This window comes from Spodoptera frugiperda, chromosome 3, assembly GCF_023101765.2.
Source record: "Spodoptera frugiperda isolate SF20-4 chromosome 3, AGI-APGP_CSIRO_Sfru_2.0, whole genome shotgun sequence".
NCBI classification, from domain to species: Eukaryota; Metazoa; Arthropoda; class Insecta; order Lepidoptera; family Noctuidae; genus Spodoptera; species Spodoptera frugiperda.
In genome coordinates, this window is record NC_064214.1 from 5735524 (window position 1) to 5747660 (window position 12137).

The 12137-nt window shown below is 35.6% G+C and overlaps 1 protein-coding gene across 2 annotated transcripts in view; it reads left to right on the plus strand.

The window, feature by feature from the left end:
- The first annotated feature begins 5447 nt into the window (after nt 1-5447).
- The window catches only part of LOC118273896 (uncharacterized), an 80285-nt gene continuing 73595 nt past the window's right edge, over nt 5448-12137 (plus strand). For both annotated transcript variants that reach the window (XM_035591082.2, XM_035591083.2), the window contains exon 1: nt 5448-5683. The gene's annotated coding sequence lies outside the window, so the exon portion shown is untranslated. The remainder of the gene's footprint in view (nt 5684-12137) is intronic.

Sequence of the window (12137 nt, forward strand, 5' to 3'; positions counted from 1 at the left end):
GATTATTACAAAAACTAGTGATAACTTGACTAAAAAGTATTTTATCCGGATCTGAAAGTTCTACAAACTCCCGTACAATTTATTCTCTCTACATAATACTCAGCGGGTCTAGAGTGAGCACCCTTCAATTGAAGAGATTTTAGTACATTGGAAATTTTACCAGTAATCAACCAAAGGTTTGTTGTACATTTTATACGTAAATTAGTGTAATTATCTTACTTAGTGACATCCAGTGTGTTTAGTTCGTAGTTTTATCGTTTATTTCTAATATTTAATGTCGAATCATTCCATTATAACGTGCTTGAACTCTGCGAGAAGATTTTAAATTATGTTTCGTCAATTTTAGTTTGGAGGCTGATGTATTTGGTCTTTGTAGATGGCGCCTCTGTCGAGTTTAGTCTTGTCAAGTCACTCTTAATGGAGATGTTACCTCCAGTGGTGACTAGCAAATAGACACATAACGCCTGTTGTTACATTATTTTAGGATTTAAATGAAATTAAAATCAAATTTACATAAAATATCATCAATGTGGTCATTTCATTTTTAGATTAATTTATTGAAACAAATGTATTAGTACTATAATGTCATGGTAACATCATTCTGTGTCCATTTTACTCTCGCGTCATTTTAGATCATCCCTAACTTAAATGATTAGTTTTATTACTTGACATGTATAGTCAACCAAGTTATTTGATATATCATCAACAGCCTATAAAGTGGCCACGGCTGAGCAAAGGCCTCTTCTCACACGGAGAAGGTTTGAGCATTAATCACCACGCTTGCTCAATGCGGGTTGGCGATTTCAAACTTATAATTATAAATTAAAAAGCCTGGTTTCCTCACGAGGTTATTTCCTTCACCGTTTGTCAGTGATGTCTAAACATGCTTAGAAAGTATATATAACTTGGAAAAAGTTACATTGGTACTTGCCGTGCACACTCATGCATGAAAAAGCGAGCGTCCTAAACCACGATATAATATTTGATATACAGGTTAAAAAATACAAAATGATTCATTACCGAGACAGTAACTATTGGTTGGCTACATAACCGACTAATGAAATGGTTACAAAAGATATAGCTTCGTTAAAAAAGTATACAATTTAATTTCTTAGTTAGATACCAAATGACTTGGTTGACTGTCCTTTACTTTTTTTCTATACACAATCGAATAATAACTGGTGATTTAGTAATCGTGTCGAAATCTCGATTGAGGTTGCGACCTACTATTTAATACTAATGAAAGTACAAACACATAACGCCTGTTGTTACATTATTTAATAAGTTTTGTTCATCTATTTGTATTTTGTATTTATTTATTTTGAGATATATTATAATGTCATGATCTGAGATCGGAATCTTTGGAATAATTTTTAGATAATTTTTTTATAAAGTATACGAAAAATTACTAAAATTTGTTAGGGTAGATAATCAAAGCGTTTTACACATTTTGACTTTGTAATAAGGACTATTTTTGCAGCGCAGGCGCGCTGATAACAGAGGAGATGATACCGATAGTTTTATATTAATTTGAAAGGCAGTCGCAAGTTAAAAGTACAGAATATAACTTCTATAGTGCTGTCCACCCCTTTTGGGATAGCAGCATAATAATATCATCTACATTTTTAATACGAATGTTTTATATTAACACTATTCAGATTTTGATCAATTTATATTTTTAATGACTTTAAACAACAACTTACATGTCTAATTATACTTTTTATATATTGTATATTACAATATTGTTATAGTTGCATTTTACTTTATATTAATTCACGTGACTTTTATACTACTGATCGATAAGCGTATTGGCTGGGTAACCGGCTACTGGGCAACGTATCGCGAGTTCACACAAATTGTTGCCGCCAAGTGTTTTAACCTAATACAAGTGCATTAATAACAATTCCTAGTAATGTTGCCTTATATAATAAAATTGGCAAATTATATGTATAAAATATTTTGCTAGTAATATACATTTTTATATATATTTTTATTGTTTATTTGTATAATACATACTTAGTCGTTTGCGAGTCTCTTAATGAATTTTGAATGTAGTAGATTAAATTAGGGAAATTGGAGAAAAAGCCTTATTTGGCTAATTGTATTTTTGCTATCATGAAATTGATAAATATTTATGTATTTATAATACTGTATATCGAATCGAATATTGTGTGCTAAATGTTAGATAAATAAACAGCATTTTTGAAAATATATTTTTATACGACTTTTGATCTGAATTGACATAATAATGTACTAAAAAATCACAATTATGAATTACAATTAATATTATTTTATAAATGGTACATTTTTCTTACCATGTTTATTTATCGTCCCTCATTCCACAATTATGTATATGTATTGTAATAATGTTTTACATATAAATCACAGTTACCAAGTATTAATAATTAACATTGTATGTTTATAAAATCAGAATGCTTTGTATCATGTGTGCGATTAAATTATTGGCATATACACTCGCGAGCAACCAAATCGACTCAACCTACATGTGCGCATTCGTAGATGTTTTCTTTAAAAAATACTGAATTGTTTTTAAATACCGATATACCATTAGAAAGCTTACAACTTCAGCTTTAAATTGGTACCATTATTATAAAAATTGTATCAGCACTTTTCAAAATATTTAACTTAATTCAGCGGACAAGAGTATTTGCTCACTACGACACCAACAAGTTATAACACAAACTACCTCTATAAAAGCTCCACATTAAGGTCAACTTTATCTGTAGCTTATCGAAAGTTGATCATACACATCTCCGTAAAAACGCCTCATTTTATTTCCAAAAATTATGGATAGGACACCAGAAGAAGCCGCTCAACTCATTGCTCTACTGGAACAAGGACTTAGTCAGCGAAGAGTTGCTGCTCCGCTGAGTTTGAGCCAATCTGCAGTATCAAGAGTGTACAGTAGGTATCAAGATACTCGTGCCTTTAATCGAAGACCAAGAATAAGCCGCCACCGGACCACCTCGGGGAGAGACGACCGTTTTATTATTTCAACTTCACTACGAAATCGTCACTTGACCGGTGTCGATGTTCAACAGGAACTCAGAAGAGTTCGAGGAGTGGCTATCAGCGAGTGGACAGTACGGAGACGGTTGGAGGAAGCCAACCTCACCCCTAAACGACCTGCCACAGGCCCGAAATTGACGACACGCCACCGGCAAGCGCGCCTTCAATTTACCCGAGATCAACTCGATTGGAGCATGGACCAATGGAGGCCAGTCTTATTGACTGACGAATGCAGAATGTGTCTGCACGGCACAAGTGTTCAATTGGATTCATGTCCGGGCTAAGCGCTGGCCAGTCCATTGTTCGTATTCCGCTGGCCAGTTCATTGTTACATCGAGTTGTTCTCGGGCAAATTGAAGGCGCGCTTGCCGATGGCGGGTCGTCAATTTCGGGCCTGTGACAGGCCGTTTAGGGGTGAGGTTGGCTTCCTTCAACCGTCCTCGTACTGTACACTCGCTGACAGCCACTCCTCGAACTCTTCTGAGTTCCTGTTGAACATCGACACCGGTCAAGTGACGATTTCGTAGTGAAGTTGAAATAATAAAACGGTCGTCTCTCCCCGAGGTGGACCGGTGGCGGCTTATTCTTGGTCTTCGATTGAAGGCACGAGTATCTTGATACCTACTGTACACTCTTGATACTGCAGATTGGCTCAAACTCAGCGGAGCAGCAACTCTTCGCTGACTAAGTCCTTGTTCCAGTAGAGCAATGAGTTGAGCGGCTTCTTCTGGTGTCCTATCCATAATTTTTGGAAATAAAATGAGGCGTTTTTACGGAGATGTGTATGATCAACTTTCGATAAGCCACAGATAAAGTTAACCTTAATGTGGAGCTTTTATAGAGGTAGTTTGTGTTATAAGTTGTTGGTGTCGTAGTGAGCAAATACTCTTGTCCGCTGAATTAAGTTAAATATTTTAAAAAGTGCTGATACAATTTTTATAATAATGGTACCAATTTAAAGCTGAAGTTGTAAGCTTTCTAATGGTATATCGGTATTTAAAAACAATTCAGTATTTTTTTAAGAAAACAACTACGAATGCGCACATGTAGGTTGAGTCGATTTGGTTGCTCGCGAGTGTAGATGTAATTATTTTAATTAATTTATTTGGTTGTAATGTATCTTGAACATATTGTGTAAATCACAGCTTAGTCAGTGGCGTAACTATACAGTTTACGGAGCTACGGAGTACCTCGGAGCTGCGGACTATCTAGTGGATTACCGGGGCTCCCGGCTCCGGCTCGAACGGGGTGGTTTTTAATCATTAGGAGTCTGATGTTATTGTTATGTAATTGGACGATTTTCACCCGTCAAAAAATACTATACCGTTTGAGACCCATAGCAAATTCATTGGATGGGTTACCCTTTCCCCAAAAAAATCCATCCTGTAGTTACGCTACTGTCTTTAGTTGTGTTTTACTTCTTTTCTTCTGATGATGATGTTAATAATCTTTTTTTTAGGTAAACTTGACCCATCCTCATAATTTATTTTATTTTTAAACTTATAATTGTACAAATAGTGTAAACAAAATGGATTGTGATTAAATGAGTTTATCATATTCTCTTGTATTATTTAAGTATGTAGGTATAAGACAAACACATAAAATGCGATCGCTAGAATAGGTTTTGTTGGCTGCGTATTTAATTAATTGTACCGGTTTTTATACACGTTTTTTGACCCTGGCAATGGAAAATGATAAGGCCATGTGACCTTAGTGCCACTAGTTTTATGCTCAAGATTTTGAAGAGACCTAAATATGGTTGGACCCAAATTAGATCCTTGGGGAACACCATCCCCATAAGTGAATCATTTTGATAATAGTCATAGTATTGCTGCTGCTTGTTCTAGAATTATGTTGGGTTGCTCTCGTTTTTGGGCAGTACATATTGCAATAGTTGTTGTATTTAGGGAGGGAAGTGTCCAAGTAGGAAATAGACTCTAGCTATGCCTCTTTAATGGCTTTACGCCTAATGTTATCGTGTGAATACATTTCTTACAAGTAATGACAATATTAGAGTTAAGTGTAAAAAATAAACGTGCCTTTAACTTTTCATATTTAAGTGTAGAATAAATATCACGTACGGAGTAGTTCATAAGCAAGTTTACTTGCTGTTGGGAATGGCATGCAGTAAGTGCATCGTCTACACAACCATAATTATATTAAATGTCTGTTCTAAAAGTGGAACAACAAGCTGAGCCGTAAAAGCTGCAATTAACTTAAAGATTTATCTTAGTCTTGATGTAATTTTAAAAGAACTGTAAATTGGTTCTTGTACATTGCTTTCAGGCCGACCTCATAATGTATTTGCCAAGCGCATTCAGTCGGACAGCGCAGCAGCGCAGCATTAGCAAATACACCGTATCTATGCGATTTATTCGTTTTCTAATACCGATGGCAGAATGCAATGATTATCTCGGTGCGTCTTGTTCGCCAGTGGCCGGTGGTCGAGTCAGTCGGCTCGCGCGCGCGCCTCGCATCGCACGCGTTTTCCCGCTCACAGACTTACGAAATAACACGCCGTTCCACGCCCTGTTTTCGAAAAGTGTGATAAACAAACTTTTTTTGTGTTAGTAAACTTAGTGTTGTGCTTGTGTGGAGTTGTTCTCTCTCATTAGTGGTCACACTGTCCGGATCTAAGGGACAATCGTTCGAGGTAAACATGTGATTGTGTTTTTTTAATTTATTTTTGAAGCACGTACATGATATTGCTTTGTTATTTTTTATTTTGAATTGAATGAATGGAATTAATTTTCTTTGATAATGCGTGCGTCGTGTTTGATAGCATGTTACGAGTTATTACTGGTTTGTTTGAAGGTGTACACTTGTAGCAAGTATTCGAACTTAGAACTAGAAAGGATCGTGTTCCTTACCTTGAAAGTTAAAAGTTGTAAGCGTTTACTATGAATTATTTTTGTTTATATAAGTTTCTTTGTGATTATTGTAGTCCTAGTATATGTATTTCTTGCCTGTATTGACAACTGACATGAGGTCCTAAGTCCTCGATATACAGATTAAGGTTTGTAATCAATTAGTTCTCAGTAATAACTAAGTCTAAAAACTCGAAAAAGCCTAGTTTATGGCAATAAGCATAGGGATAGAGATCATTATATCATTATTTTTGTACTCTAAAAGGATTGTTAAGATATAGCCTGTAAAAAGTGAGTTAGTTTTTAAGCATCTCCGTTAACCCCATAGGAGAATAGAAGGTGCTCAGTCATTTATTACATCATGATATTGACTTCGTGACGATTGGGACACAAAAGTTTCGGACACTGTGTCCCAAACGACAACTTACAATTTTAATATTTTTTTAGTGACGTTTGGGACACCATCAAAATATTTCATTTATTTGGTATAATCTGGTGAAAAAGTTTTAAATTATAAAACGTATCTAGCAAAAAGCGTTTCTGGCTTATTCGTGATCGGTAAAGGCGAGGCACGATGTACAAATCCATACAAACATGTAATAATACGGTCAAAAATATTTAATTTAGTAATATAATATTATTTCAATAGATTCACCCGTGCAAAGCCAGATCAGTCTGTTAGTGTATTACAAAAACAAGATTTAGTTCTAAAGTACCTACTATAACATATAAAATATTGAAAAAAATCTATAATTAGAACTAGACAAAAACATTAGTTCGGATGCATTTAAAGAATAAGATAATATTATATTACTAAATTAAATATTTTTGACCGTATTATTACATGTTTGTATGGATTTGTACATCGTGCCTCGCCTTTACCGATCACGAATAAGCCAGAAACGCTTTTTGCTAGATACGTTTTATAATTTAAAACTTTTTCACCAGATTATACCAAATAAATGAAATATTTTGATGGTGTCCCAAACGTCACTAAAAAAATATTAAAATTGTAAGTTGTCGTTTGGGACACAGTGTCCGAAACTTTTGTGTCCCAATCGTCACGAAGTCATGATATTTTATTATTGTTGTAAGTTTTCAAGATAATGGAGATATCCTCTAATTTTATTGTTCAAGCAACGGTGAGTTGTCTATTGTTTTTATTTTTCTAACTGGACAATTGTGTGGAAATATTTTTAACTGTATATGACTTTAATAACATTAAATAAATATAATCATCATATCCTTTGTTTCCTTGGGTTATATAGAGGTGTTCATTAGTAACATCCCCTTGTTCCATTTATTGAATGGTTGATTGATAGAAATGGACTCACTATTAGCATCAATTCAACGTTCCGTGACAGTTTTTTTTTTACTGTTGGATAATCATCCAATGACTTCTCCCGCCTTGGGCGAGGCAAGAGCAGTGCTTGCGTAAGGGCCACTGACACCCCGTGGCGCCCACTTGAGGGAAGCAATATCAAGTGTTAGTTTTTTGTGGATCCCATCGGCGGCGGCGGCATCGGCGCCCCCCAGAATTTGTCACCCTGCTCCCCCCCCCCCTAACGCCGGCACTGGGCGAGAGGGAGTGTCAGACTCTCACTGACTAAAAACCACCCCGCTAGTTAGTCCGCAGCTCCTGACAGTTGCAAAGCATATCAAGAAACGTAAAATAACAATTTACTTACCGCAGTAATCGAACCCAAGACTAGATACTCCGGAGCTGCGGACTACCTAGCGGGTTTACCGGGGCTCCGGCTCGAAAAGCAGGAGAAGGAACGGGGTGGTTTTTAGTCAGTAAGAGTCTGACACTCCCTCTCGCCTCGCCCAAGGCGAGAAAAGTCATTGGATGATTTTCCCCCTCAAAAAAAAAAAAAAAAAGACTAGATACTGGCAGTTGTATTTATGACCAGTTAACCCAATAAGTCAGTCACTATCTTTATCAATTCGTAATTCTAATATTAGATACAGAGGCCTAGTTTATCATTCCCAGGAATATTTGCATTGTCTGTCGGTATGTGTGTCATCCCAGAGACCAGATAATCGGGAAGATAGAAGCTTTTGTGTGTTATCAATGAAGCATTCTTATCACTTGTGAGAAATGTTTCGTGACGGGGCTGGCATGTTCTAAGAATAAAAGCCCCTAAAATAAAAGATAAAAAGAAAATGATTCGTGAATCAACATAACGTTTCGATGTCTTAGTGGTCAGTTATGTAAAGAATTTTTATTTTAAGAATAAATATTTTTTTAAACTATCTCTCGTTCTTCTCGAATGAAATTACCCAGTAACTTTGCATTATTATCTAGTCTAACCACCTTACTTATTTTTTTTTAAGGTGCATCATTTTCGTCGATTGGGCCAACCCTAGGATTTTATGGCATTTATCTCCATCAAAGTTCTGAACTTCTGGTACCTCTATTAATATAATATCTTATAAAATTAAAAAGATTTTATAATAATAACCTTTTGTCCATTACGTTAAAGCAATTCTTCAACATAGATAATATTTACAAGTAAACTACTGGAAAAAAAACTATCATTGTGCACTTCACATAAACGCTGTAATATTGTATGACGACTGTCTACTTAATACGAGTACACGGTACATCAATGATGTAGCAATTTATATTGACTGGACATCTTGTTAACTTGTCGCTTCGCTTTGCTACTTACAAGCTTATTGTCTTTATTTATGAATGTTTCTTCTTATTGTTTTATTAACTTAATTACGGATTAATTCTAGTGTTAAATGGCACTGATTCCTTTAATCATCTTCGCATCAAAAAGAGTAACGAATAGAGTGTCTTGCTCGTTCTTCTCCATTTGAAGCTACACTTTGGAACGAACACCTAGCTTCACTGATGGACAGACTATTATTGATTTCTTTATTTGTTGACATTTCAAAAGTACATATTTATGGTTTAATTGAAATAAATGATTTGACTTTAACTTTGACTTCGAGCCGTTTTCATGCATAGACCCCTCCCAGCATCCAATTAACAATAAGCCCGATCTCCAGTATACCGCATCTAATCATAAATGATTGACAATTTTTCTAGAAATACTAACACAATACCTAGGTAATCATTTCTCCTTTCGAACTAAATAACTGTTGCGAAAACGATTCAGAACAGCAATCGCTATTAAACAATCCCAATGAAATACAGCATGATCACTGAACGTGATCATTAACATTCTTTTCACAGTTTACAGCGAATAACTGAATTCGAATACCAATAACTTTCTTTAAAATTAATTATCGACGAGTTTTTAACACTTGTAGTGGTAAAGTGGGGCGGAGTGGCTCGTAGCACCCAGTAGCCAGTGTTTCACGGATGCTGCAGTAACGTGATCAACTCAGGCGCAAGTAAAATGTATCACGGATCGTGATGTGCGGTGTATGGCATCCGATACGTGTTCTGCTCGCTGCACACTGTTCCGGACTTCGATTCCGTTATGTCCAATTAAATGCACGCGTCCATCAACCATCTTATTTTATTCTCTCTGTGATTTATTTTGTTGCATTTTGTGTTTTTGTAAACATGCTCTGCAATCAATTTAAGTAAGAAGTGTTCATGTTTGTCTTTGATATTTGGTCGAAATAATAGGGTTCTGACAAAAGAACGGTACGTAGGTACAGGGGCAATATGTTTGGCTAACCTTGAACAAATGAAAAATACGTGACAATCGTGGCACATGGCCCTCTCACTCTCTGTAATTCCTCAGCGGAAAAATAAGCGTAGGTACTTCTCAGTGGGTGTGTTAGTTTTCCCTCGTCACATTTAATTGTTTTGATTGATCGCAATTAGAAACTCTGTGACAACGAAATAGAATTGATAATTGAATACAATTAGTGTGTCCGCTCTAAGAAATGCTCAATCAATTTATTACGTTCTAGTTAACATAACAAAATACCAAATGTCTTTGACATGACTGGTACTCAAGTGTTTGTAAATTGGCAGAAATGGGGCATTGGTCCTAACTCCTACTTAGAGTTTAATGACAGTCGAATAGGTAGTAGGTTAGGTACCCATTTAGGTATGTAATTACGGAGTCGCTGGTCCCAATGTCGGGATATGATTTGTGCGGTGGGATTCCTGGGTGATACGCAGTGTTGTATAATGGCCTTAGGTTTAAAAACAGAAAACGCAAATGTCTATACTTAGGTACCTACCTACTATTATTTCTCCTCTTAGGAACAACTAGACTAGACTAAACTTCTATTAGATAAGACAATAATTTGGTAACAACTCGACTGCTGAATCATTTAAACGTTATCTAGGTACTTGTCTACGTAGAGAAGATACATTTAGGCCGCAAAAAAATCGCGAAGAGACGGAATTGAACATATACAAAACATTTTCGGTACAATACCTCTATAACCAGTTTTTCTAATAACTAATTATTATTTCAAATATGATCATACAATCAGATTTGATAATTGCGCACAATTATCGTGTTCTATTCTATAATGCACTGTGCAGGCAGCACCGAGTGTATCGCCCACGTGAATCTGCATCACAGTAGGTACCTAACTAGTTCTGAACAATTTATTCCATCTGTTCACCTAGTTTAATAACCATGTTGGTTCTCACGGAACATAATAAGTACCTATGTACCTAGGTTATTTGTAGGTAGGGCTTAGGGTTTGATGACTAATTAATTCTATTCAGCTAATAAAGAATTAATAGTCTCAAAACTGATTTGACTGTTGACTACCTTAAAGCTCCTAGATTTCTCTTCTGGCAGAAGGGATAAGTTAGGTGAGAAAATCATCCAATGACTTCTCCCGCCTTGGGCGAGGCGGGAGGGAGTGTCACACTCTTACTGACTAAAAACCACCCCGTTCCTACTCCTGATTTTCGAGCCGGAGCCCCGGTAAACCCGCTAGGTAGTCCGCAGCTCCCGTTTAATTTTACTTAAGTACTTAGGTATTACCATCTTTACGTAGAGATATACCAGAGCACTAACGTGAACTTGTGCATGTCATAGTTATATTACTTGATATTTCTAGAAGCAAGGAAATATTCATAGGAAGATAGTGTTATAAACTGTAAAATTGAATGTCTCTTAAAACGTTGTATTATTAAGCAGCCAATATCAAGGCGCAAACTCAGTATCAATGGATTGAAATCCAATAAAATCTCAATAATTATTTAATGTGAAAACTATACAATCCCAATCGTAGCTCTTAAAATAGCATTAAGAGTACGGAATATATAAAGCTCAATATTTTAAATCAATACTTTCAAATGGCAAAAGAAAACAAGTGATAAATAAATAAATAAATAAATTTCTACGCACTATGGATGCTTATAATGTTAAGTATGTGTGTTGAAACTCAAGAATACGAAATTCCACAATATTAATGTCGAACGATCAAAATTCGATTCAAGAGTAAACCCCCTGTTTGTATAGATAAACACGAAAATCCATCAATTCTAAACTTAAGACTAATTATCCTTTTCGACAATTGAGATAACACAGATTTACAGTTGTTTATCTTACTAAGTAGGGCTAAGCAATAATAATGCACTTTACTTATCTAAATTAATAATACCTAATTGGTTTTAAATTTTCCTTATTAAATAAGTAAGAAAATTTACGAAATCCGCAACTGATTGCCAATTATATAAATTGTTTCATAATCCCAATAATTATTATTAATTGCCAAATAATTATGGCTGTGGTAAACTCCGGGAAACAATATAAATATATATCAATTATATAATCATTGATTTATGGTTTACGGATACTGTTATGAGCATATTTACCGTAGTCGAATCTCTTATTAATAATCAACTTTTTGTGTAAAATGAAACTAAAGCAAGGATGTGGTTTATAACAGGATGATATCGTTTGTAACTGGAAAGTTAATGAGCAAAAACGTTTACTATTTATTGATGTAAGATTAGTTTACCTCACAGAAAACTGACGTGAAACAACGCTTGCGTTGTGTGAGTGAAGCTACCGTAGGACCGATTACCCCCTTCCCAATCTTCCCAATCCCTGATTCCCCAACAAAATTTAAATTCCTAACCAGCAAATTGCCGGCAATACACTTGTGGGTGTTGTGGTGTTTCAGGTGTCCATGGGCGGTGCTGATCGCTTACCATCAGGTGACCCGTCTGCTCGTTTGCCACCTATTCCATAAAAAAAAGATTGCTAAGTCAAAACATTCACGCCCTATAAAATATGCAATAATTTGCAATTATATCTATTGTTAACGCCGCGAGCC